We start from the raw sequence: 27,136 nt of genomic DNA, 5'->3' as shown, positions 1-27,136 counted from the left end.
GATCTGGTTCAAGCCTCATAATGTCACAACATTTTTATACATTTTTAACTAGCAACATCTCTGGCAAATGCACTTATAAAACTAATGAAAAGCCAAAAAATAAATAAAAAGGAAATTTGGATTCAGAAATTCACAAGGATGATAGAATCTGACAAGATCTTTATTATATATAATACTTATTTTTAGTGGAAGGATCTATTTTGAGGTTGTGGTTTTTTCCTTCTCCTTTGTTGCCTAGAAAAGGCAGCATATACTATTCCAACAACCTACATTTTAATTTCTGTTTTAAAATCCAGAAGCTTTCTTTCTGCTGAGAAATTGTAGGACTAGTATCTATGTTATAGTTTGCTTATACAGTACTCAAGGCATTGTTTCCTAGGAAACCAGTAAATGTTTTCAAAGTATCAAATATAAATCGTCTAGTTCTTACCACTGTGATGCAATAATAAGGCGGGACCTCCACCACCAGAACCCTGGCACTCAGGAAAGGTAAGGAAGACATGATCAGGAACTAAGAAGGAAAAGCCCTTTACTCGTTTTACACATGAAACACATACACTAATATACTTAACCTATTTCCTGCCTTACACTGCAACCACACAACAAAGCTTTTAGCACAAAATAAAGAAAACCACAACAATCCAGTTTGGCTCTGTAGGAGGTAGACAGCATGGCAAGAGAAAATAACACCTGTACTGCTCATTTCTGACACACAGGGTGGCTTCATAAGAAGTTCAATTTAGGAGAAAAAAGGAACTGGACGCTTTTCTGGGCTCAGTTTTCTATCTTTGGGGAAAAAAAAGTATTACCTTCGACCTTCAGATTCTTCATGCTCTGCCTACATTTGAGAACACTGTAAATATCTCTTTTAAAAATACATTCAGAAATTGGGACCAGCAGATGGGGTAATGGTTATCTTGCTACACTCCCACGTAGTCATCTGCAGTTCGAGTCCTGGACCTGGCAACTTAAAACATGCCAGGTGTTGGGACCAGCAGATGGCGTAATGTTTACGTTGTTGGACTGTCACGTAGTCCTCCACGGTTTGAGTTCCAAAATCAAACAAATAATTTAGTGGAAAGTCAAGGCCCTTACACATGCACAAAATTACTGGATTTCAGATAGTGTTACAAGTACCCTGCCTCCTGCCATTTGCCCAACTCTGAAGACTCTCCTCATCTACCCATCAGTCAGTGTCAGTCAACAGGTTCAAGACACAATTCCTTTTGCATCAATCATCTCTCCATCCCTAATTTCAACAGTTCCAAGTTAAGTTCACTGACTTTCTGTGTCTAGTCTCCCTACCTTAAACATCTTCCAAATTTCAAACCATTTCACAGACAGCTTTAGATTAATCTCCTCCAAAAATCAACTAGGTAACTTCACTGATAAAACTATTCAATGGTTCTTCACCTTGACTTAAAAGTCATAAATCCTTTAGTGACAAGTAGAACGCTTCACAATTGGGTTCAGTTCTACATTTCAAACCTTTCCACTTCTCACCTTTCTCAACTCTGTACTTCATCGGAACTGAAATATCCATAATCCTCCAAAGCACCATATGGCTTCATCTGTACACCTTTCCTTAGAGTGGAAGAATACTTGCAAATCCTACACCGAGATGACGAAGTTCTCACTTTTCTGCATACTCTCCCAAATACAGTTACAGGGTTCGCTATGGAGATAAACTCCCTTTACATGTATGTACTGTCCTATAACAGTCCATTTCTTCCATTCACCTAGCTATCATCTGACTCAAAGCTGTACTCATCTCTTAAATGGATCCTGCACTTAGGCTCGTGGCTTTCAGTATCATCCTTTCTTCCATAACTCATTCTTCATTTAGCCTGATTCTTTTCTCTTGGCAAAAACTTAGGAGTAGACTGGATGAATCATATGTTAGATGTATGGTGTTTTTGTTTTTGTTTTTCGAGAGGTTTTTGCAATACGGAGCATGTGCTCACCAGAGAGACAGAGATTGACAGAAAACAAGGGGGTGGCCACACCACAATCTCTTCTCCTCTAGTTTCCTCTTGGGATTTTGGGCACACACGTACACACACCCAGCATGAGTTTCAAGCCACCAGGTCCAGAACTCAAACCATAGTCGACTACATGGGAGTCCAGTGACATAACCATCATGCCATCTGCTGGTTCCTGGTAGATGTACATTTAACAATTTTTAAAACTATCAAGATGCTTTTCATGGCGGTTGTAGTACTTTATATTCCTGTCATCAATGTATAAATTTTAGTTTCTTCCCACTTCTCAGGATCAGTCTTTCAATATTAACAAGTAATGGAGTGTTATGACATTATGGATTTAAATATATATATATATATTTTGCCATAGGGCGCATGTGCTCATCCGAGAGAGAAAGAGATGGAGAGAAAGTGAGAAATCACCCTTCAGGGGGTATAGGCACACTCTAATCCCTTCTCCTTCATTCTTCTCTCAGGATTTTGGGCATGCACACACACGTGTCGGGCCTGATTTTCAAGTCACTGAGTCCAGAACTCAAACTGCAGTTGGTCATGTGGGAGTCCAGCATCTAAACCATCACAGTATTTGTTCATCCCACTACATTATGGTTTTAAATTGCCTTTTCCTAATTACTGATTAATGATGCTTAGCATTTGTTTATAACTTGCCTTCCATATATCCACTTTGGTGAAAGGTCTGTTTAAGTTTTGCCAGTTTCTCTTGAGTTATTCCCACATTTTTAAATTTTGAGGTTCTTTTTACATTCTGTATATATTCCTTTACCAGATGTATTATTTGTAAATAAATGCTCCTAGTCTGTTATGTCTCCTTATTCACTTTTAAATAAAGAAATTTTAATTTGATAAAGTCCAATTTATCAATTTGCCCTTTTGGAGACTAACCTTTTGGTTTCACAACTAAGAAATCTTTGCTTGCTCTAACCCAAGGACACAAAGTTTTTCTCTCATATATTCTTCTAAAATGTACAGTTTTCGATTTTTACATTTAACACTCTGACCCATTTTGATCCTGCATTATGGATCATGCTTTTGTAAATAGATATCCAATCATTCCAGCACCCCTTATAGAAAAGTGCCTCCCTTTTCCACTGGACTGCCTTCGTATTTTTGCCAAAAAGTATTTGTCCATATGTGTGTGAGTGGCGGGGGTTGTGGGTTCTGACCTCTCCATCTTGTTCTGTTTTTCCAATTTGTCTATATTTATGCCAGCACCATACTGCCTTGAAACCCTAAATAGTGTAGGACCTCCAACTTTGCTCTCCTTTCTGTTTTCATTTTTATTTATCTTCTTATTATTTAATTGCTTATTCTGTGGTTCTTTGCATTTCTGTGTGAACTTTAGAATCATTTTATCAACTTTTTCAAATATCACTACTGGGATTTGTTTTTGTGATTGTCTTAAAACTTGAGATCAATTTGTGAAACTGACAATGATGTTATGAATGATGTGTGAGCTAATTATAAATCTCCACTTAGTTTTATCTCAGCCATGGTTTGCAGTTTTCAGTACACACGTCTTTCTCATCTTTGGCCATATTTATTCTTTAGTGTTTCATATTTTTATGATATTTGATATTATACAGATATTCTTATGTCAATTTCTTTTTTTTAAGGTTTTTGCTACAGGGTGTGTATACTCACCAGAGACAGAGAGAGGTAAAGTGAGAAGTCACCCCCTCAGAAAAGATGCTCACACTGAAACCCCTTCTCCTCCATTCTCTTCTTGGATTTTAGGCATGTACACACATGCTTGGAGTGATTTTCAAGCCATTGGGCCTAGGACTCGAGTTGCACTTCACCATGTGGGAATCCTAGTACCTTAACCAGCAGGCTAACTGCTGACGCCGTTTCAATTTCTATCGTACATATAGTTATGCAAGATATTGTGTATGTTGGTGTTGTAGTCTATAACTCACTTAACATTTCTTAGCTCATGTAGGTTTCCTGTATATTCCATCAGATTTTCTACAGATGATATTGCTTGCAAAGAAAGTCATTTATACTTCATTTTTTTCCAATCTGGGTACCTTTCTTTGCCCCTTGCCTACCATGCTAGCTAGAATTTTCAATATAATGTTGAATAGAAGCAGAAAGAGGCATCCTCATCTTGCTTCGGATCGAAGGAAGAACATATTCAGTCTTTTACCATTAAGACTGAAATTAGCTGTGAGGTTTTCGTAACTGCCCTTTATCAGGTCAAGGGAGTTTCCATCTATCCCATCTATTCCCGCTGAGGGCTTTTATCAGAAATGAATACTGGGTTTTGTGCAGTGGTTTTTCTATACCTATTAAGATGATCACACAGAATTGTGTTTCAGGGGTTTTCTTAAATGTGTTATTTTGGGGAGTTACACTGATTTACTTTCAAATGTTAAATCAGTCATATATTCATGGGATAAACACTAGTTTATCATAATGAATGATCCATTTTATATTTTGTTAGCTTCCATTTGCTAAAATTTCATTCAGAAGTTTTATATTTATGTTCACAAATGACATTGTAGTTTCTTTCCTTCTAACGCCTCGTTCTCATTTTATATCAGGCAATGTTAATCTCTTAAACTGAGTTGGAAAGTATCCCATCCTTTCGCTTTTTTTTTAAAAGGCTATTTTAAAAAATATATATTTACTTAATTTTATTTATCATCATTATGATTTTTAATTTCCTACCAGGCAGGTGCACTCACCAGAGAGAGATGGAATGAGAGAGGGAAAGTGAGAAAGCAAGTCACCAGGTCAAGCCAGAAAGAGGCATCCTCATCTTGCTTCGGATCGAAGGAAGAACATATTCAGTCTTTTACCATTAAGACTGAAATTAGCTGTGAGGTTTTCGTAACTGCCCTTTATCAGGTCAAGGGAGTTTCCATCTATCCCATCTATTCCCGCTGAGGGCTTTTATCAGAAATGAATACTGGGTTTTGTGCAGTGGTTTTTCTATACCTATTAAGATGATCACACAGAATTGTGTTTCAGGGGTTTTCTTAAATGTGTTATTTTGGGGAGTTACACTGATTTACTTTCAAATGTTAAATCAGTCATATATTCATGGGATAAACACTAGTTTATCATAATGAATGATCCATTTTATATTTTGTTAGCTTCCATTTGCTAAAATTTCATTCAGAAGTTTTATATTTATGTTCACAAATGACATTGTAGTTTCTTTCCTTCTAACGCCTCGTTCTCATTTTATATCAGGCAATGTTAATCTCTTAAACTGAGTTGGAAAGTATCCCATCCTTTCGCTTTTTTTTTAAAAGGCTATTTTAAAAAATATATATTTACTTAATTTTATTTATCATCATTATGATTTTTAATTTCCTACCAGGCAGGTGCACTCACCAGAGAGAGATGGAATGAGAGAGGGAAAGTGAGAAAGCAAGTCACCAGGTCAAGCCACAGTCAGTCATGTGGGAGTCCAGGGTCCTATCCAGCACACCACCTGCTGGCCCCAGAAGGCTATCTATCTATTCCATGAGTGCATGTGCATATGCATGAGAGAGAGAAAGAGACAGAGACAGTCAGCTTCAACTAGTCTCATACCATGGGCAAGGGCAAGCCTGGCTACTGAGAGAGGATTCCAGACACAAACCTGACTCCCCCTCCCATGTGGTTCAGCTTCACCGGGTATCACAGCTCACCCCTGGGCCTCTTTTCAGTCTTCTGCAAGAGTCTGTAGAAAATAGGCATTTGTTTCATCCTTCAATATTTGGTAGAAGGCATCAGTGAAGCCTCTGAGCCTATCGTTTCTTTTATGGGGAGAAAATTAAGTATAAATTTAATTTCTCAACCCAAAAGATATCCCGCTGTTCAGGTTAGGTGTTTTTGGTTTTGGTTTTCCTTGAGTGAGTTTTTCTTTTAAGTAGTCGATGTCATATAAAGTTGTTTAATTTATCGGCATAACCTAATTTTAAAAAAACTTCATTATTATCCCTATTATCTTTAGCATCTGTAAAACGTCTCTCATTCCTGACATTGATCATTTGAGTCGTCTCCTTTCCTGATTAAGTCTGGCTAGAGGTTCTAATTTGATACAGTGAAAGCCTTATCTCCCATACCTATTACTTTCATTTCTCATCACATCATAGCACATATCTGAAATCGGAGCTCATTTTGATGGAAATTTTTATAATCTGACTGCATGTATTCATAACCAATACATAGTATCATTTTATGTTTAGAGATTTTACACAAATGGGATCCCATTGTACATATCCTTTTTGCAACATCTCTATTCACTCCAAAACATTTTTCGAATTTATCCATAAATTACCATCAAATAAATCTTAATTAAGTAAAACACAAGTTCTTTTCAAAGAGAAGAGTACAGCTTTATTCAGAAGCATCGCGAGTATGTTCTGAGGCTTCCACTCGCTCTCAGTGTCCCATCCTACTCACAACTACCTCCTGATCCTCGTTATTTTGCTAGTCAATGCCCTTCAGAACCACAATATATTGTAATTTGGTTCTTATTTTTAGCAGTTACAAATGGAGATGATTTAAAGAGTTAAACGATTACACAAGGCTTGTTACAACAGCAGTAACTACTCTGGACTCAAGTTCTGTGAACTAGAAACAACCAATTTTAAAGACTTTTTACATTTTTTTTCCATCTTCCACATACCAAACTGATATTCTTATATTGCTACTTTTCATTTTTTGTTCAGGAATTATTCGCTTCTGACTATGAAAGAAAATGATTTGGCTGTCTTTTCTCTTCCCCACTACACATACACACACACACACACACACACACACACACACATGCACACACTACACTACTCCCAACTATCTCTTCCTCCTAATACTATAAAATATTAAGTTTGGTCAGGGCATTATTGAATGCTTACCTTATAATGACTATGTGAATGCTCTTTATAACTGATCCACGTAGTACATCATGAATAGATGCCTTTTTCTGAACTGCATTATTATTTTTTGGATTGTTAACAGCTTTTGTTTTTATATTCATTTCCTTTTTAGTGATTAGTTTTATAGGTACTTACAGCACATGTGCAACTCTCTGGTCAAAATAGATTCAGTATGCTATCAAGTCCATCTCCATGAAATCACTCCCCAAAATATTGACCCTGCTTCAGTCAGGATCAGAAGTTCTTGAAGTCCCACTTCATTGATGAGGCCTCCCTACCCATCTGGGAATTTCTGTCACCTCACTCTTGTCTTCCTCCCCCAGACCCAACTTTCTTTATCTCTTCCCTCTTTATGGGTGAAACAGATCTCTTTCCCCTCCAGAAAAAGGCCATATGGGAGTTAAAAATGTTGAGTCCTTGACTATCTGAAATATCTTTGATCTATCATTACAATCTAAGATTTTACTCATTTCAAAATTCTATTTGAGGTAATTATTTTCTTTCTTACAATTTTGAAAACACGATTCGACTTCTTATAGCTCAAAGAAATATAAGCCATTCTGCTTCTTGATCCTTTGAGTAGAAATCTATTTCTCCTTGAGGCCTACCCAGTATCCCAAAATCTCATGATCAAATACCTTCATCAGAGGTTCTAATTCACCACCAGGCTGGGCTCTTAATGGGTCTTTACAATCTGTAAGCACATATTCTTCAATTTTGCAAAGTCTTCTTAAATTTTTCTTTAAATATTCTCTCCCATGGATCTTCTTTTTGTCTGTTAGACCTCCTAGATGGGTCCTCTAATTTTGTAAACTTTCCTTACTTTGCAATTCTTTGCCATTTGTTCAGTTTTCTACAAGACTGTCTCAATTCCAACTCTTAGTTGATGTTTTCTGTGAGCTGAAATACTCAGTGCATCTCTGAGAGCTGTATTCATGCTCTACCAACTTCTCTTCCTCTTTAAGCAGTTATCTTCTTTTAAATTTTCCCTCTTCCTTCGGTTTGTTGTCTCCAGATAGCTTTTTCTGTCATGTGTGTGTTTCTTTTTCACATTATATGCTTATCTCAAATATCTTGGGAACTCTGGCTGATACTTAACTTTAGGCCCTTAAGGATGCTGACTAGGGGGACCAGCAGATGGTATAGTGGTTACATCGCTCGACTCCCACTTAGTCGACCACTGTTCAAGTCCCGGACCTGGTGACTTCAAACTCATGTTGGGTTCAAGTGCATCAGTGCCCAAAATCCTGAAAAAATAGAGAAGGGATTCCAGTGTGGCCATCCCCTCTGGGCGTGATTTCCCACTTTCTACCTCTTTGTCTCAGTCTCTCCAGATAGTGCATGTGCTCTATAGCAAAAATCTCTCCCTCACACACAAAAAAATGCTGACTAGGAGTTCATTCATATATAAGGACAGGAGTTGGCAACTTTATTCCTTGCCACGGGATGGTCTGTCTGGTGCTTTTCTTATGAGGAATCTCAATGTCTGTTTTTTCTTAGAAATATTTATTTAATTTTACTTATTATTATTATTATTTAATTTTACTGGAGGGCACATGCAAGAGAGAGAGAGAGAGAGAAAGTCACCAGGTCCAGGACTCGAACCATGGTTGCTCAGCACCTTTATCACCAACACCTTAACCACCACCCCACCTGCTGGTCTCTCGACATGTATATCTGTAGTTTGTTTCCCTCCCTGTAAATTCAGCTGGTCCATTTTTCCAGCAAAGAAGCTTTCAGTCTCCTACCTGGGGGGAACATATCTGACTACTAATGTATTAGCAGCTGGGTGGGCAATAAAAGACAGCCGTTTCTAAATTGGGTTGCGGACTTCCATTTAAGTCTGCTGTTTTAGATTCAGCATCCCTGACTTTAACTCTGCTGCTTTTCCCACAGTCCAGAGACCCTTTATTTCCAACATGCAGGTCCAGCCACAGGGCCGACTAAGAGGCTGAGCTCCACGGGATTATCTGGGAGACATGGTGCTGTGGGTTTGCAGTTCCAGAGACTTGGGGTGGTTAAGGCAGGAAGATCTCAAGCTTGAGGCTGAGCAACAAAGTGAGGCCCTGTCTAAAGAAGAACTGAGTATGTTGACACATGTCTCAGCCCCAGATGGGAGAGTAAGGCAGGAGAATTATGACACAGGGAGACCCTGTCTTAAAAACAAAAACAAAAAACAAACACCTATCCAAAATAAACAGCCCATTTTCTGCCAGCATGGGGAAGGGGGTACTGGGGAGGTTTCCAGGAGTCCATTTGTCCCGGTTCACAAGAGCGGAATATTAAATCTATAGAAATTAGCATGCTGGTTCTTAAATGCAGTCCCTATTAAAAATAAATTATATATTTACAATTAAATTTATACTAAAACAAAGGGAATAAATACAAAAACAAATGCAGTCCCTATTAAAAATAAATTATATAAATATATTTACAATTAAATTTATACTAAAACAGAGAGAATAAATACAAAAATATAGTTATGTACTAGTTACTGTACTCTTACCTAAGCTGTTGAGATTCTTTACATATTGTATTTGCATAGGGGTAATACGACATAAAGGCGTACTATTCACGTCTCTCCCCAGCTCTGTGTTCATGATGCCTCAGGTACCGTGAAGTGGCCCTGGTAGCAGTATTGACACATATAAACTGGCAGACACTATAAAGTGCAACTTTGTTTGTTTGTCTTTGAGAGCTGGTGATTCAACAATTGCCACCTGACAGAATATCACTGGGAAGATGCTGCATTTTGCAAAGTCAGAGACGGGATCTGACGGTCTTACTCATTTTTATTATTATTATTATTGTTTTCTAGGTTTTTGCCATAGGTCACACGGGTTCATTGGAGAGAGACAGTGAAAGGAAAAGTGAGAAATCACTCATCCACAGAGGATGGCCAATTCACAATCCCTTTTCCACCAATCTCCTCCTAAGATTTTTGGCATGCATGCACACATGCCTGGCATGAATTTTAAGCTGCCAGGTCCAAGACTTGATCTGTGGTCTGCCAGTGCTTTAACCACCAAGTCACCTGTTGGCCCTGGTCTTACTATTTTTGAAACGCATTTTAACTCACTCATCTCTTTTTAGCACCTCACATACCCCGACCTAGAGGTAACTAGTGCCCCCAATCCCTTCACCTTCTAAAATCAACCAATGAACAACCAACTGCCACTAAGCAATTTCAGTTTTCTTTGGTCTGATAAATCTGGAGTTTCTTTCCCATCTCTTTTAGCTTCTAAAACATTCTTTGATATCTAATCCTATTTTCTTTATCCTTATAGAATTGAGCACTTAATTTAATATATATATGTAAATATATAGAGAGAGAGGGGGGAGGGAGACCTGGCAAATATGGGTTCATTGGAGAGAGACTGAGAGAGACAGTGAGAGGGAATGTGAGAAATCACCCAGGAAGGATGGCCACTCCATAACCCTTATCCTCCACTCTCCTCCTAAGTATATATCTATATCTATATATATAGATATAGATATATATGTATATCTATCTATCTATCTATCTATCTATCTATCTATCTATCTATCTATGTATTCTTTCACCTTTGTTTCAGTGATATTCCTATTAGCTTCTAAAGTGTTCTGTGATATCTAATTATATTTTCTTTATCCTCATAGAATAATATATACATATATGCTCTCACCATTGTTTCAGCGATGCTTTCAGAGAAAGTACAAATATTAACATATGCACCTTTTTTCATCTTTTTATTTTATTTATTCATTTTTTGGAAGAGGTTTTTGCTATAGGGCACATGTGCTCTCCAGAAAGACAGAGAGAGACAGAGAGACAGAAAGTAAGAAATCACCCCCCGGGGGGATGGCCATGCCGCAATCCCTTCTCCTCCGTTCTCCTCTTGAGATCTTGAGCATGCATGCACACACGCCCAGCATGAGTTTAAGCCATTGGGTCTGGGACTCGAACTATGGTCGACTCCATGGGAGTACAGTGATGTAGCCATTACACTATCTGCTGGTCCCTTTTTAATCTTTCATCTTTAACTAGAAATCAGGTAGTATACTAAAATTATAGGATTTTAGCTTCTGAAAATAGAATACCATAAGTCTTCAAAAAGTTTGTGGAAAACATGTATTATGAAAAAACTACACATAGATTTCAAAAATGTTTGCATCAACATAAACTTCTCTTCCAATTCCATGTTTCCACTAACTTCTTGATGTCTCCTCATATGAAGGTCTCAAAAGATGAGACAAGATGGGACCAGCAGATGGCATAATGGTTACATTGCTGACTCCTACACATGACTAGCCATGGTTTGAGGCCCAGACCCAGCAGCTTGAAACTCATGACAGGTGCATGTGTGTACATGCATGTCCAAAATCCCAAGAGAAAAAATAAGAAAGGATTTTCTCATGGCCATTTTGGTGGGGGCAGGGAGGGTGTGATTTCTCACTCTTTATCTCTCTGCCTCTCACTCCTTCTAGTGAGCGCATGTGCCCTAAGGTAGAAACCTCTAAACCCCCCCCCCAAAAAAAAAGAGAACAAAAGAAAAATACAAATTAAGGAAGGGCCACACTTACTGACAGTCAATATTGTAACAGTTGCAACCACCTTGCTATTCTATAACCAACCAGGGATTTATACTTCACTCAGTTTGACATATTTGAGAAATTGCAGAATTCGGACTGCAAAATGCAGATTCAGCAGAGCCCAGAAGAGGAAATTGATCTCATGAAACTCACTTGAGTGGCTTAATTCATTGCCTAATTTGATACATCAGATATTTTCAAAGTTTTCCAGAATACTTCCTTAAGATTTTCACAGGACTACAGCATCTCTTTTGAGGCTAGACTTGACATTTTCTAATTTGCCTTCCTTAATGCCTATTTCCGTTTTTACCAGTCAAACATGTTAAACACATACAAACACACACAATAGCACCAGCCACTGGCATGGTGCTTAAGGCATCTGGATCCCACATGGCAAACTGCATGATTTGAGTCCCAGACCCACTGGCTTGAGAACACACCAGGAGAAAGGACTGCAGTGTGGCCATCCCCTCATGGGAGAGAGGTTACGTTTTCACTCCCCACTCTCATCTCTTAGTATATGTACCCCACGGCAAATTGAAAACATAAACAATATAATCCAAGAACTGAAGGCATAAAACTTTGTATTGAAATAGGAAAATATCCTACACGCTTCAAGTAAAGAACAAATGCCCATGACCATATCTTTATCCGCAGTATCTAGCAGAGTGCCTGGAACACAGGGGGCTCGTAAGTGTTGGCAATGTAAATGAATTCCTCACTGACGTTATCGCACTAAGTGCTGGGTTAACAAAAATTCCTTAATATAGGTCATCCATCTCAACTGTATTACTAAGCTATTTCCTCCAAGTCAAGTATTTGGAGGTAGGAACACATTTTCCCAGAGGACAAGGAGCATAAATTATAACCAGAATCCCAAGGGAGTCTACAAACACCTACTTAACATTTATGTAACTAAAACTATGGATTAAAAACCAGAGACTGACATTGTTACAATGTTAGTTATTAAAATAGATTCTTTTATTTTCATTTTAGTCTTGAATGCCAGCATCTAGGGCAAAGCTGGTTTAGTATAACCACTTACAAACACATCACATTTTTAAATGGGTGGTTTTTGTCCGAACATCTCATATATAAAAATAACTTCTCCAATCCTTTTCCCATCCCTGACCCTCACTCCAAGATGAGCATCCTTACGAGTGGGAATTTAAGTGGGTATGAAGCTCAGACATGGGGTGGGCCTCAGGGAGGAGCTCCCTTGAGTCAGCATCTGTAAGAGAAGACCTGAGACAAGGACACCTGTGTAAGAAATTCACAAAGGGGGAACCAGCAGTTAGCGTAATGGCTATGTCGCTGGACTCCCATGTAGTTGACCGCGGTTCACGCCCCAGATCCGGTGGCTTAAAACTCACGCTGGGCGCATGTGCATGTGTGCCTAAGATCCCAAGAGGAGAATGGAGGAGAAGGGATTGCGGTGTGACCATCCTCCGGGGGGGTGATTTCTTGCTTTCTATGTCTCTCTCTGTCTGTCTGGTGCACGCACGAGCCCTATAGCGAAAAAATCCTCTCCAAAATAAAAAATAAAAAAAAGAAAATCACTAAGGAATTTCTATCCAGGAAAAGAGGCCAAGCCATGTGACACTTCAGGCAGTGTTTTACAGGAGCACACGGTATGTGTCACAAAGCACCACAAAGTGAACTCTGGAAGAAAACGTACTTCTCCTGACTGAGAAGTTAAGCAACTTGCAACTTGCCTAAAAGTCACACAGCATGAAACTGGCAGACCTACGATTCCAACCACAAGGTCTGCTTTCAAAGCCGACATTCTTACACGGTACATGACGATGCCTCCCGTGGTATAGATGAGACCCCCAAGGTGCAGAGAGACCAAGGACACAAATGGAGGCAAGACTCCAACATGAACTCAGGCTCCAACTCAGCATCCAGTATGAAAGACCATGCTGGGAACCAGCAGTTAGCGGTTAGCGTAATGGCTATGTCGCTGGACTCCCACGTAGTCGACCGCGGTTCGTGTCCCGGACCCGGTGGCTTAAAACTCACGCCGGGCGCATGTGCATGCGTGCCCAAGATCCTGAGAGGAGAATGGAGGAGAAGGGATTGCGGCGTGACTATCCCCCCTGGGGGGTGATTTCTCACTTTCTGTCTCTCTCTCTCTCTCTCTGTCTGGTGAGTGCACGCGGCCTATAGCGAAAACCTCTCAAAATAAAAAAAAAAAAAAGACCATGCTCTACTGGCTCGTTTCTAGGACCAGTGGTAACATCACCTGGGCTGTGGCCCCAGAAATGATTCACAGGGTCTAAGCACAGCTCAGTCTTCGGCCTGTGGACAAATGCAACATAAGGGTGAATTTCTTTACCTTCAGTGATTAGAGAGCTGGGGGATAAGGAGCTCATCACACAGAGCCCTGGATCTGCTCACATTCCTCATCTTTCCTTTCTTCCCTTCCCTCTCCTCCTCTCTCCCTCTGACACTCTCCCCCTCAAGTTGTTGTAGCTGATTTGTATTTATCTCAATTTATTTTAAAAAAATGACATAGTGCCTACGTTTAATTCTTATGTAATTAGAGTACACTCCTACCCTTTAAAGAAGTAGGTAACATATAAACTCAGGCATCAACAAAGCATAAAATCCTCCACAATTAAAACATTACAAGTCTATCTCTGGAAAACAAACAAATACACACCCACACAAAGGTAAAAACAATACAGTGAAAGTTTTCAAGATCCTTTTAGTCTGCCAAAAGCCCTTGATTTCTTTTTTCCTGAATTGGTTCCGTTCAATGAAATGAAGAATCCCATTTCTACATTAAATGTGAATTTCTCTAGTACGCTTCAAACCTCTGATTTACAAAAATCTCATACTGACAAATCTTGTTGGGAAGCTGGGTAAACCTGTAAAGTGCTGCTCAGGCAGACAGCAAGGTAATTGGCTTTGATTCCGAATGCAGTTCCCCGAGTAGCACACTGCTCTAAGACACAGGTTTGTCTTCACACAGCAAAACCAGGCACGGGTTGACTGCTATCAAAGAATTCCCTTGAAGTTGTGCTGAAAACAACTGAAATTGCAGTTAACTCTAAGGTTTCTCTCAGTGAATAAGGCACAAATAAGACTGGGGCTATTAATTTTTAAATGAATTTGCGTATTTTACTCTTAAAGGAAACTAAGGGAACAGGGAATTACAATTCTCTAACTGTACCCAAGTAAAGAAAGTCCCTGGCTTGAACCTGGGAAAGTGCATGTTACCAGCACTTAGGTATCTGATTACAAAAATACAGAGAGCTAAAATGCTTGATCAAAATATTTGGGGAGCGGGACCAGTAGTTAGCGTAATGGCTATGCCGCTGGACTCCCATATAGTCGACCACAGTTCGCATCCCGAACCTGATGGCTTAAAACTCACGCCGGACGCATGTGCGTGCGTGCCCAAGATCCAGAGAGGAGAATGAAGGAGAAGGGATTGTGGCATGGTCAGTCCCCCTGGGGGGTGATTTCTCGCTTTCTGTCTCTCCGTCTCTCTCTGTCTGTCTGGCAAGCGCATGCGCCCTATAGCAAAAACCTCTCCAAAAAAATAAAAAGTAAAATAAAATTTAAAAAATTGGGGGAGCAGATATAGAAGACAGAAGCTATTAGAAAACTGCCTTGACATGAGCAACGACCATGATTTCCAAGAAAAATAAGTTAGAAACATCTAAGAAACTAGAAAGTAACATGGGAAATAAGAGGGCACACATCTAGGTATTAAGAGACCTGGGGGGACCAGCAGATGGCATAATGGGTACATAGCTAGACTCCCACGTAGTCAACCACTGTTTGGGTCCCAGACCCAGCGGCTTCAAACTCATGTTGGGCACGTGTACATAAATGCTCAAGATCCTAAGAGAAGAATGGAGAAGGGATTGTGGTGCGGCCATCCCCTCTGGGGGGGTGATTTCTCACTTTCTGTCTGCCTTCCCCCCTCCCCCTCCAGCAAGTGTGCATGCCCGATAACAAAAATCTCTCTTAGAAAAAAAGAGAGAGACCTTGATCTGGGGTGTGCCCCTTACTATAGACTCCAACTCTTTGAACCTCTTAGTTATTAATTGCAAGGAAGGAGGTCACTTAGCAGCCATGATAGACCTTTTTATTAAATCTCTGACATTATTCTAAATGACAATGTTTTGTAGCCAAGAATAAGGAGTGTGAATTCATCCACATCTGAGTTCAAATTCAGATTTAATTTGCATATAGTGCTGTTTTTGATCAAGCAGTGTAATATCTCTGAGTTTCAAGTATTTCCAACATTAATTGTAGACCCATGTAGCTTCTGAAGAAGAAAAGAATCTGAAATGTAAATGTTAGTTCTCCTTATAGAGAATATACTTGTTCATAAACCTTTATTTATATACTTAAAATCAAATCTCTAAAAACAAAGTTTCGTAAGTTTATAGGAAACTCATGTGAACTGAACGCAACTTGAATTGACCAGATTTGCTGTAGGCTTTGTTTTTCCTATTTAGGTAAATACTCACGTGTTTTGCTTAGAAATGCACACATATGTGTTTATGGCGTGCAGCTCCAGACATCCAAGGAATGTTATAGATTTCATTCTATGTGTAATATTCATGACCTTTCAAAAGTATGGGGAAAACAATCTGAATTTCCAAGTATATTGGAACACAAAGGTAAGAATTATAAACCTACTTTACATTACAGATTGTTTTTTTTTTTTAATTTCCCAAAGTACACACGCACTAGCCAGAGAGAGAGAAAGGAAGAGACAGCACACCACCTGATCGAGGATGGGCATGCCACAATCCCTTCTCCACCATTTCTCCAAACGGTCGGTTTGGGGCACGTATACACATGTGTCCAGTGTGTTTTCAAATCCAAGCAGAGCTGAGATTTGAACCTTGGTTGGCCATGTGGGATCCATCCTGTTCCTTCAATCACTAGGTCACAGGCCAGCCCTTTGTGTAACAGATTTTAATAATTTAGTATACATTTCAATACTTACATTACTTGTATGAAAGCCCACCATTATTCCTTTTAAAAATAACTCATATAAAATCAAAACATGGAGAACACTGATACATTTCATTTTGTTTTTAAATTGCTTTAATATTCTGTCTCATTAGCTATGTTTACCACTCCCTAAGTGCCCTAAGTACAGACTCAGTGTAAAGAACCATTAGAAACCGACGGCTATAGGAATAATGAAAGAGAAAAGGAGTGGAAAATAATAATAGTAGTGTTCCAGTGCTTCCTATGGCCCAGATACTACACTAGTTTCTTGACATAATGCACTTCTTCAAGGTTGAGACATAAGCCCTGTCTCCTGGTGGCTTACAGCTCAGATCGGGATAGACAAATATCACTCGCTGCTCATCACATGCCAACCATGTGCCAGGCCCTATCCTGCAGCCCGAGACATGGATCAACAGAAGTGAGTTTATATGGAGCTCCGTGGACAGACAAGAAGAGAAGCAAATAAATGTCTAACTTCACATAATGAAGAGCTATGAGGAAGCCAAGGTAAGGTAAATGCAGTGGAGAATGTGCGAGAGGAAAGTGACTGCAGTTCCGTTCAGAGAAGGTCTTTGAGGAGGAGGTAGTACCTGAGTGACTGTGGGCGTGTATGTGTGTGTGTGCACACAGACACGTGCTATAGCTTAAGTGTGTCCTCCCCAAGAATCATGCACTGAAATTGGTTGTGACAGTATTAAGAGAAGGAAAACTTAGTTTAACAGTGGGATTAACAGGTGAAGCCTGGTGCCAGCAGCAGGAGTGCAGGGGTAGCACAATGCTCTGTGGTGCTAAGGCCAAATGGGAAGGTGCCAGGTGTGCATCTCGAGGTTTTCTGTGCATCCTGAACAATACACGTCTGTGATCTCGCTGGCTGGGGCTCGGGGTGGGACTGCATATAGGTAAATACTCCAGGAGGGCATCTCACTTTCTCTCTCTCTGTCTCCCTCACAAAAGGGAGAAATAAATAAACGGATTTAAAATAAAGAGGTGAAGCCATTGGGAGGTGATTAGAATTAGATGAGGTCATCAGTGTGAGGTTCCCATGATTAAATGTTGGGTTTGTAAGGGGAGAGAGGGTGAGACCAGAGCAGTCTCATGGCCACAGATGTCCCGCTCTTGCCCTATCCCTTGTGATGACTTGCACTGCTTCAGACACTGCAGAGGGTACCCAACAACTAACGGTCATTAGAAAAATCATAACATAGTTTTCTGTTTTTCTATGCAGAAATGTGTCCTTAATTTAATGATGACCCAATAGAAGACCCTGAACAAATGCAGCTCTTGATCTTGGACCTTCAAAACTGTAGGCAAAACATATCCCTATTCTTCATAAGCCACCTAATCTGTGACATTCAACTACTTTTAAATAATTATTTTATTTAACTTTATTTATTATTATTTTCCAGTTTGATCACACAGAGAGAGAGAGGTAAAGTGAGAAAGCAAGCTACCAGGTCCAGAACCTGAACTGCAGCTGGCTATGTGGGAATCCAGCGTCTTTAACCACCACCTCACCTGCTGGCCCCAACATTCAGCTATTAAACAACAGAGAATGAAATAAAACTATATATGTTATCTTCCTATAAGTACATGAAAAAATAAACATATAAACTAATAATTATAAATAGATAGCTAATAATTATTTTAAAAATCAATATTAAGTACCAAAAGAATGCTAGACATACAAGAATTCAAAACTATAGGTATTCCCAAAAAAGAAAGCACTTTGAACTGGTGTGAGCAGAGACGGTCTCCTGAAAGTGACAAATTGACAAATAAGCCTTGAATAGGAGGGTGCATTCCAAGTCCCAGCAGGCAGCAGGCAGGGGCAGTGTCTAAGGATGAATCCCTGCACCATTGCTCTGGGCACTGAGATGACCTGCCTTTAATAATGTTTATGGTGAGCTCTGCCATATTTAGTTCTAATTTCCCAGCCTATGATTCCAAGGGTTTTCAAACCTTCGAGCATATCAGAATCCCCTAGAAGGTTATTAAAATACAGATTGCTGGGGGACCAACAGTTAGCATGATAGCTATGTCGCTGGACTCTCACGTAGTCGACCATGGTTCGCGTCCCAAACCCATGGCTTAAAACTCACGCCAGGCGCGTGTGCATGCGTGCCTAAGATCCCGAGAGGAGAATGGAGGAGAAGGGATTGTGGCGTGACCATTCCCCCTGGGGGGTGATTTCTCGCTTTCTGTCTCTCTGTCTCTCTCTGTCTGGCGAGCGCACGCGCCCTATAGCAAAAAAAAATACAGATTGCTGGGCCTCAGCCGACGGCTTCTGACTCAATGAATCTGGTGTGATATCTGAGGATCTGCATTTCTAACAAGTTCCCAGGTGGTGCTGATGCTGTTAGTCCAGGCATCCAGGCATCCCACTTTGAGAACCACATGGTCTCTGTCCATATCTATTATGTTCTCCCCACCATTCCGGATTCTGAAAATAATGATTGACCTGTATGATCATTTATGCTGTGTTCTTGACAATCTCGCTCCATCACATGCATTTCTATGACACTGCATACATCCCTCACACGAGGGATGTATACAGGTGCAACCTCAATATTTTGCCTTCCTCATTGCCTTGTGTGTATATATGTATCAAAATGGGTTCCCACTCACAAATATCACTCACTTTTGTCCATTATTTTTCACTTAATTGAGAAAAAAAATCCAAATTTGACCAATAGCAGTTCAGATTTCCAAACGCTTATGTAACCAAAGCTTGAATCTGCAATTTACTGCACACACAGGAAACAGTTCCCTGTCTTTGAAATCCCTTTTATCAATCCCTGGTGAATCCTCAGAGTAAGATTATTCTTTATTCTTTTAAACTGAAACTTCATTCCTGGTACCTGCACAATAAGAAAGCAAGCTAAAGGTGCCAACTCATTTCACTTCTGTGGACGCAACAGTACTGGCAGCATCCCCAGTTGGCTCATTACCCAGAAGCCTTTGCACCAGGCAGGACTGACTGACATCAGAGCAAAGGGTTCTGGGGAATGCACCAGCCAGGTAACAAGCTCAGGTCTTTACTGAGACAAACCAGAGTCAGCGGCAGCCACCTAAATCACTTATGTCCCACGGGTCAGGACCACCTGCAGTAGAGGCCAGGCCACTGAGTCTCTTCTTCTGCTTTCAGCCCCACTGGAGCAGGAGCCCATTAGGACTCTCCCTTTAAAATGGTGTTTTACCCTAAAGAGATATTTTATTGAAACCCTCAACTTCATCTTTTCTATTTATTCTGTCATGAGAGTGAGAGACAAAGAAAGACACACATCCCATGCTGCAACCCTCCCGCCGACCCCAAAGCCTTCCCAACCAGCCAGAATCATGGGCACACCCACGCAGCATGTTCAGGTGGGCAGAGGAACTGAACTTGCAATCTTCCACGTGCATCCAACCTTGCCTGCCAGCCCACGAACTAGCCCGAAACCCTCCACTTTTCTTCATGAAATCACCACTCCAGTCCCAGCTAAAGAACAAACCTCTCCCTTCCGCTCAGACCTTGTAAAATCAATTTGGCCTACAGTTCTGTCATGTGTGCTGGTTCATTCCTTTATTTCATAATTCAAGCCTCTCCTGTCCTGACCTCACTCACACAGATAGCTCCTTCATCAAGTCCACATTCACCTCAAGGACTGGTACTTATCTGTAACGTTTTGGTGCTTTTTGGTGGAGCGTGTGGGAAGCTGTGGTGTGCATGTATGTGTGTGGTGCTTTCTTGTTGAGTATCCATACATGTATACATGTATGTATTTGCCACAAGGCATGTGTGCTCATTCAAGAGAAACAGAGGCAGAGAAAGAGGGAGAGGAGAAAGCATGCCCCAGGGGGCAGGGTCACATTGCAATCTCTTTTCCTCCACTTAGTCTTCCTTTCAGGATTTTGGGCACACATGCCTGTCAGGTTTCTCAAGCCTCCAGGTCTGGGACTCTCATGTGGTTGGCCATTTGGGATCTTGCTACCTCAACCACCAGGCCATGGAACTGGTTCTGTTTGTAGTTTTGTTTTGTTTTTTTAAGACAGAGACTTGCCATGCTATGGTTCTCCTGCCTCAGGCTCCTGAGTAGCGGGGACTACATGCAGATGCCACCACATCAGCCTTTAGGTTAGGTCAGAAATTGAAGCCTGGCCCCCCATGTGGCCTCCATCTGCTGAGCAGCGGTGTTAAATGCACATTGCCATGGCTGGGCTGACCTCTTCTAATACTCCTTGGCAGAATATTCTTAGGAAACCAGAAAAGGCATGTTGGAGGGTTAAGTTCAAGGATATATCTTAGTGCTAAAAGAATCCAGAAAGAACTAAAAAGTTATAGAAATGTATAAAGCATGTAGTTTGCTTACACAGTACCCAAAACATAAAATAACTCTCAGTCTAGCAGACAAAAGCACAGGCAGCATCATGTGATCTTAGGCAAATTATGCAACTTCCCTGAGTTTGCTTTACTTTTGTTGTCTCTCAGTAGAGCAAATCTCTATGTTTAAGAACTATTACGATTATAAAAAATAATCTGCCTATAGAACAAATAAGAACCTAGCGAGACTTCTGTAGATGGCAACCTGCTATTATCATCGCTGTTACTGCTAATACAGATGTGTGTGTAAAACTGGCCCCTAGTAATTGGGGGGAAGGGTGATGGAAATGTTCTAAAACTGGGTAATGAGGATAGCTGGACAGTTCTACACACTTACTAAAAATCCCGTTACCACACATGCAGAGAGGGTGAATTCTGTGATATACAAATTACTCCTTGATCTTCCTTGGACGACACAATACATTTCAAAATAAACTAGTATTTTTTAGTCTAAAGCTTTCCATTATCAGCTCATCATCGTAAGTGTCAAGAATTCCACCAAGACCATTAATGTATTCTTCCACAGGCTAACAGGGCTGTTATCATGCCTTTCACCCACAATCATACTGCTTTTGAAAAGACATCTTGAAATACAGTATCAAGGTCATTAACAGAAAGCATTTATAGGCTAAGATTATGTTCTACATCTGATAGCTTCTTAGTCTGGACGGCAAATATTCAAGCTGGGAATAAATGGCTTTCAAATAGAAATCCATTATCAGTGACTAACTTCCATGTAAACATTTCAGGAAGCTAAAAAGCTACATTGCCCCAACTACTTTTGATGGATTAAAACCAAATAAGTGGATCTTTTCACAGTTTTTTAGAGATTTTTGCTATAAGGCATGTGTGCTCCCTAGACAGACAAACAGAGACAGAGAGACAGAACGCTAGAAATCACTCCCTGGGGGATGCCATGCTGCAATCCCTTCTCCTCCATTCTTCTCTCAGGATTCTGGGCACACACACATGCATGCCTGGCATGAGCCTCAAGCTTCTGGATCTGGGACTTGAACCACAGTTACCCATGTAGGAGTCCAGCAATGTAACTACCACATGCCATCTGCTGATCTTCAAATCAGTGGATCTTTAAAACTGTACTCCAGAGTACCAGTGCCACCGTCAATACTTGCAGTAGAACTATGTGCTAAAATGAACATTAAGAATAATATTACTAAGATTTCACATAAATGCATCTACAAAGAATAACCAGTAAATATTCTTCTGTGTTTAGAACACAGACAACTTTGCTTTGGAAGAGAACAACTATTTTCACTATAACTTTTTAAATACATGGTGCTCAGTTCAAACTTCACCAACCCAGTCTCTATGGGCCTATAAGTGCTAATTGAGGGAAATAAATCACATTATCATGGAACTTCAAGCTTTTCTGTGTTCAGCCTTTCTTGCCAATGGTTAGCCCACACAGAGTCATGTTGAATTCTTGCTGTCACTCAATCTGACTCTGAGTCATACTGATCAAAGCCACGCTGGGTTACACTGGGCTCTGCTCCAGGACCTTGTCATGACTGAAACCATCTTCTTGTCTCTTCAGTTTGGTTTAGAGATGTTCGGAGCACTTTAAGGACAGAAATTGGTTTGACAAAAATGATAGGAAAGAAAATCTCAATGGCAATCATCAATTAAGTCTATGCCGTGTTCTGGACATTGCGCTAAGGGACATGTAAACATTATCTCTAATCACACTACAGATTATAATCCTAATTTATCAGGAGGAAATAAAAGCTCAGACCAACTAGATGTCATACAGACAGTTAGTGGTAAAGTAGCAACTGCGTTAGAATCCAAGCTTTGATCCTCCGTATGTGCCATGTTCTGAGCCTAACTGCATAGAGCTTCCATTAATGTATTATGAGCCCACAGGACTCAGTGACCTTTCAAGGCAATCTCATCAATACATTAGTGCCATAGAGTGTTAAAGGACCAGCAGGTGGTATGACGGTTAATTAGGTGCTGGATCCCTATGGCAGACTTCACAGTTTAAGTCCCAGACCTGGAAGCCTGAAAACCATACCAGATGTGTGTGCATGTCTGCATGCCCAAAATCCCATTAGGAAAATGAAGGAGAAGGGATTGTGGTGTAGCCATCCCCCTCTTGAGGGTGATTTCTCACTTTCTCTGCCTCTGTCTGCCTCTGTCTCTGTCTCTGTCTCTGTCTCTCTCTCTCGTAAGCATACATGCTCTATGGCAAAAATCTAAAAATTTGAAAAAACATAAAAGGAGTTTTGAAGGGTGTTGAACTGAGTCTAATGACCTGTTAGATTTACAGTGCTCTCTCTTAAGAGCATTTGGATTAGAGTTACATTAATTCATCTTTTTTAACCTTAATTTTCTTATCTATAAAATAGAGATGATCTATCCTCTTTTATTCACTAAAATAGTATGAGGCACAAATGAAACCATACACATATTCCTTTTTCTAGTCAATAAATATAAGTTATCAAACTTCACTGTTACCATATAAAAAAGGCACATGGTACATTGGTAAGTAAGTATGGTAGATTGGCATTGGTAGTATGTAGAACTTCCAGAAAAATAACCTCAGACACTCTCAGAAACATATGATCAGAGGAAGTGAAAATGTTTTTCAAGAGACTGCAAGTTTCCAGGTTCTGTCCTAAGAGATGACATGCAAAGTTAATCTTCAAATTTTTCCTTTAACATTGGTTAATGTTGAGGCATATCGAATTAAACAGGATTTTATTATCAGTTTGATGGTCTCTATCATTTCACGATGTTAAGAACCATGAGCATTTTTGGATATTCAGTACCAGCATTATCCTAAGCTTGATAGAACTGTGTTTGTAAGGGTTCTGGATGTGTCTGTAAAGGGAATTAAGAATTTTAAAAGATCCTTCTGTAACTACTAATTCCATGCTTGTACTTCTTAGCAATCAATTCATTTACTTTCCAAGGTTAACCAATTTATGAAGTTTTATGTTGCAGAGCTTAAGCTGAGACAGTTATTAGAATTGCAGGGCGAGTGTGCTTCATTGGAAAAATCACTTTAAAATTACAGACTACTCAAAGTAGAAAGAACTTTTCGAGACTTTGTAATCTCAGAAGAAAAACACTGGAATGCCTTCAGAGGTCAGACAGAAAACAAGGGATGAGGGCTCAGTGAAAACACAGGGTATGGGAGAGGCTGTGAAGAACGTGTACAGTGCAGACACTCCCGCAAAGGTATGCCAAAACATTCCAATTGAGAAGTCTGTGAAACATTTTTTCTGGCCAAATCAAACATGTCTACAACCTCTACTGCATCCAGTGACATAAGTTTCTAATTTTCAAAAGTTAAAATTTAAAAGAAGTTACAAAGGGCTGGAAACATGAAGAGGATTCATCTTGTACTTTACTTGATAACAAATTATTAAACCTCTGCTGTGTACCTGCCTTGTTCTGGGCTTTGAGGATACAACATGAAGCATCAGAGACATTGGCCTTGTTCTCATGAAACTTACCATGTTCTGGGGGAAGCAGATATTAACCAAATAATGACCAAGACATAGAAATTCAAACACCGATTGGCATGATGTAAGAAAAGTACACAATACTGCAATAAACGTTGAGAACTAGAAAAGTGACTCTCTCCCCAGTATGCTGGGTCCAGCTCATGCCGGAAGAGCCAACAGAAAGGTAAAATCTTTCTCAGTATATGTTCTATAGCCACCAACTTCCAGGTATTAGATGATTTGTGGATGAGTAGAAGACATTGCTAGCATTGCCCTATTCTATCCCCCAGTAGGCCCTTAGTAAAAATTTGGTCAATGACAGAATAACAAACAAATAAAACAAACCCATGGAAACTTTCATAAACTACCATAATAATAAATCAGAAAGTGTTTGATAAACTTTATAATAATACTCAAATATATTAGTATTTATGAAAAATATGTAAACTTATCATGTAAAGAAAAATACGTAAAGAAATAAACCACTGACACTTTAAGGGAATGTTTCTTTAAAATGGGAATTTGACTCCAAAGGGATAAGCACGTGCTACTTAAAACTTTTTACACAAAAAAAGCAAAATATGCAAATACAAGATAGGGAAACTTTCTATGTATAAAACAGCCAAAAATGCTTTAAGCATGCATAGCTGCACTTGATAACAATTTAAATATGGCAGCAGAAGTATCATATTATTTTAAGATGAATGGTTAGGATACAAAGGCATGTTGGTATCTATAAGAGAATACATCCATAGCCATGATGGGTACATGGCTAAATTGTATGGGAACAATTACCAAAACGTTCTATAAAAGAAGGAAAACTGCACAGGAGATGAATGAGAAATAGGACTTCTGTTTTAAAATGAGTTGTTGGCACAAACAACTCATGTAGCTAAACAACACAGCTTCCAGAGAACGAGCATGAGCTCTGAGGTTACATAGACCTGCATTTGAATACTTCAGCACACTATTTTAATTTGGGCAAATTGTTTAACTTCTCTGTACCTCCTTTTTTTCTTTTTCACCTAAAAAAAAAAAAAAACAGAAATAACAGCACCTACTTTATCAGATTATTGTGACAATTAAGAGAAGTTGCATACATGTCATATAGTAAGAAAATAGCTTTAGTAATTATCATCATGATCATCGGCACCACCAACAGTAATTTGGCTAAAACTTAGGCTAAAAAGTAACAATTACTGCTGGTTCATTTTATAGATATATATACATGTACACACATCTGTGTGTGTACACAATATACATCTATACATGTATATACATGTACACATATGTGTATAGATACATATATATGTACACATAAACACACTTTTATTTAAAATTTATGACAGAGGGCATCAACATACACATGGAAAAGAGAGAGATAAAGAATGAAAAAGCACCCTTGAAAGGGTCTGATCACGCTATGATTCCCTTTCCCCAGACCTCCAACTCCTCAGAATCATGTGCCCAGCTTGTTTTCAGGCCAACTTGGGGATCTGAACCCTCAGTCAGCAATGTGGCTTCCAGCACTGCAGTCCAGTACACCACAGACTGCACCATCTGGTTCTGCCTGATGTTTCAATTTATAAAGGATTTCAGAGAAGAGAGAAATTGTTGCCACTGGCCAGAAAAAAAGAAAGGGGCCTGGTTTAAGCAAAAAAAGCTTTTAAAGTTATGTCCTCCACCTTCATGACAATAAAGTAAGGGATTGAATAACAAAAAGTGTTGAATTTAATTTATGTAAGTCAGAAATGAGGGGGAAAAGCCCATTACAGATTATTTCAAAATTCACTAGCGGGACCAGAAGATGGTGTAAAGGTTATGTCCCTGGACTCCCACATAGTCATCCATGGTTCGGTTTGAGTCCCGGACCTGGTGGCTTAAAAAAAATCTCATGCCGGGCCCATGTACATACATGCCCAAAATCCCAAGAGGAGAATGGAGAAGAAGGGATTGCAGTACGGACATCCACCCTGGGGTGGGTGGGGCGGTGATTTCTTGCTTTCTATCTCTCTATCTCTCTTGCTAGCATACATACCCTATAGCAAAAATCTCACTATGAAAAAAAAAAAAACTCACTAGCAATCATTCACCTAGATATTATTTAATAACCTCCAAGTCCATCTAGCAGAAAAATCTCCTTCTTGCAAAAAGAAATGTAATCTTGAGTCATTTTCTATTCTTCATACAGGCAATGACCCCAGGAATCCAGAAGATGAGGTACTGGTCTATTACAAGAGATGATTTACATGGCACAGGACATTGTTGGTGGCACCAAAAGACAAGATAAAGCACAGAAGAGAAAGGGCCACTTGAAAAGGGAAGCCTCCTCTGTGATGAGCAGTGTTTCTGTTTTACGCTTTACAATGAAGGTTCCACTAATGTGGTCTGCTCAGCGTCATTCCTCTCTACACAGTCTGTGATGCTGTCCTCACCAAAATACTGGTTATTGATCCCTTTATTTCTGAGAGTGTAGACATTTGCCCTGGATTGATTAAAATTGCTGTGATTATAGGATAGACAGAATATAATGTTTGATGAAAGTAACAGGATATTCTTCAAATACCAGAATTCTCTGAAATAAAATTTCTTATATATGATCATAAACATGTAAACAATACCCAAACACACATATATAATGCTTTAAAGTGTCCAACATGTTCATTTCTGGACAGTTTTTCTTTAATTGTTGCTATTTTAAGAACTGCCTGTCCAAAACAAAACAAAACACACAAACACTTTTTTGGGTATAGCATTTCCCTCAAAGAGCGAAAAAGATGGGGTAAATAATGAGGTCATTGCCATGTGCAAAGCAAGAGAAAGGCAAAGGCTGGATGAATTCATGATGTATCTAAAATGGGGGAAGGAAGT

At 39.6% G+C, this 27,136-nt stretch overlaps 1 long non-coding RNA gene across 1 annotated transcript; it reads left to right on the top strand.

The window, feature by feature from the left end:
- Positions 1-459: 459 nt before the first annotated feature.
- Positions 460-26,882, top strand: LOC102488844 (uncharacterized). The gene is made up of 3 exons (XR_337591.1): positions 460-489; positions 16,757-16,939; positions 26,457-26,882. It is a non-coding gene; the product is annotated as an uncharacterized LOC102488844 (long non-coding RNA).
- Positions 26,883-27,136: the final 254 nt, after the last annotated feature.

This window comes from Tupaia chinensis, unplaced genomic scaffold, assembly GCF_000334495.1.
Source record: "Tupaia chinensis unplaced genomic scaffold, TupChi_1.0 Scaffold147458_1, whole genome shotgun sequence".
In the NCBI taxonomy this organism is placed as follows: Eukaryota; Metazoa; Chordata; class Mammalia; order Scandentia; family Tupaiidae; genus Tupaia; species Tupaia belangeri.
The sequence above is the reverse complement of the archived record's forward strand: the minus strand, read 5'-3'. Positions and strand labels throughout refer to the sequence as shown.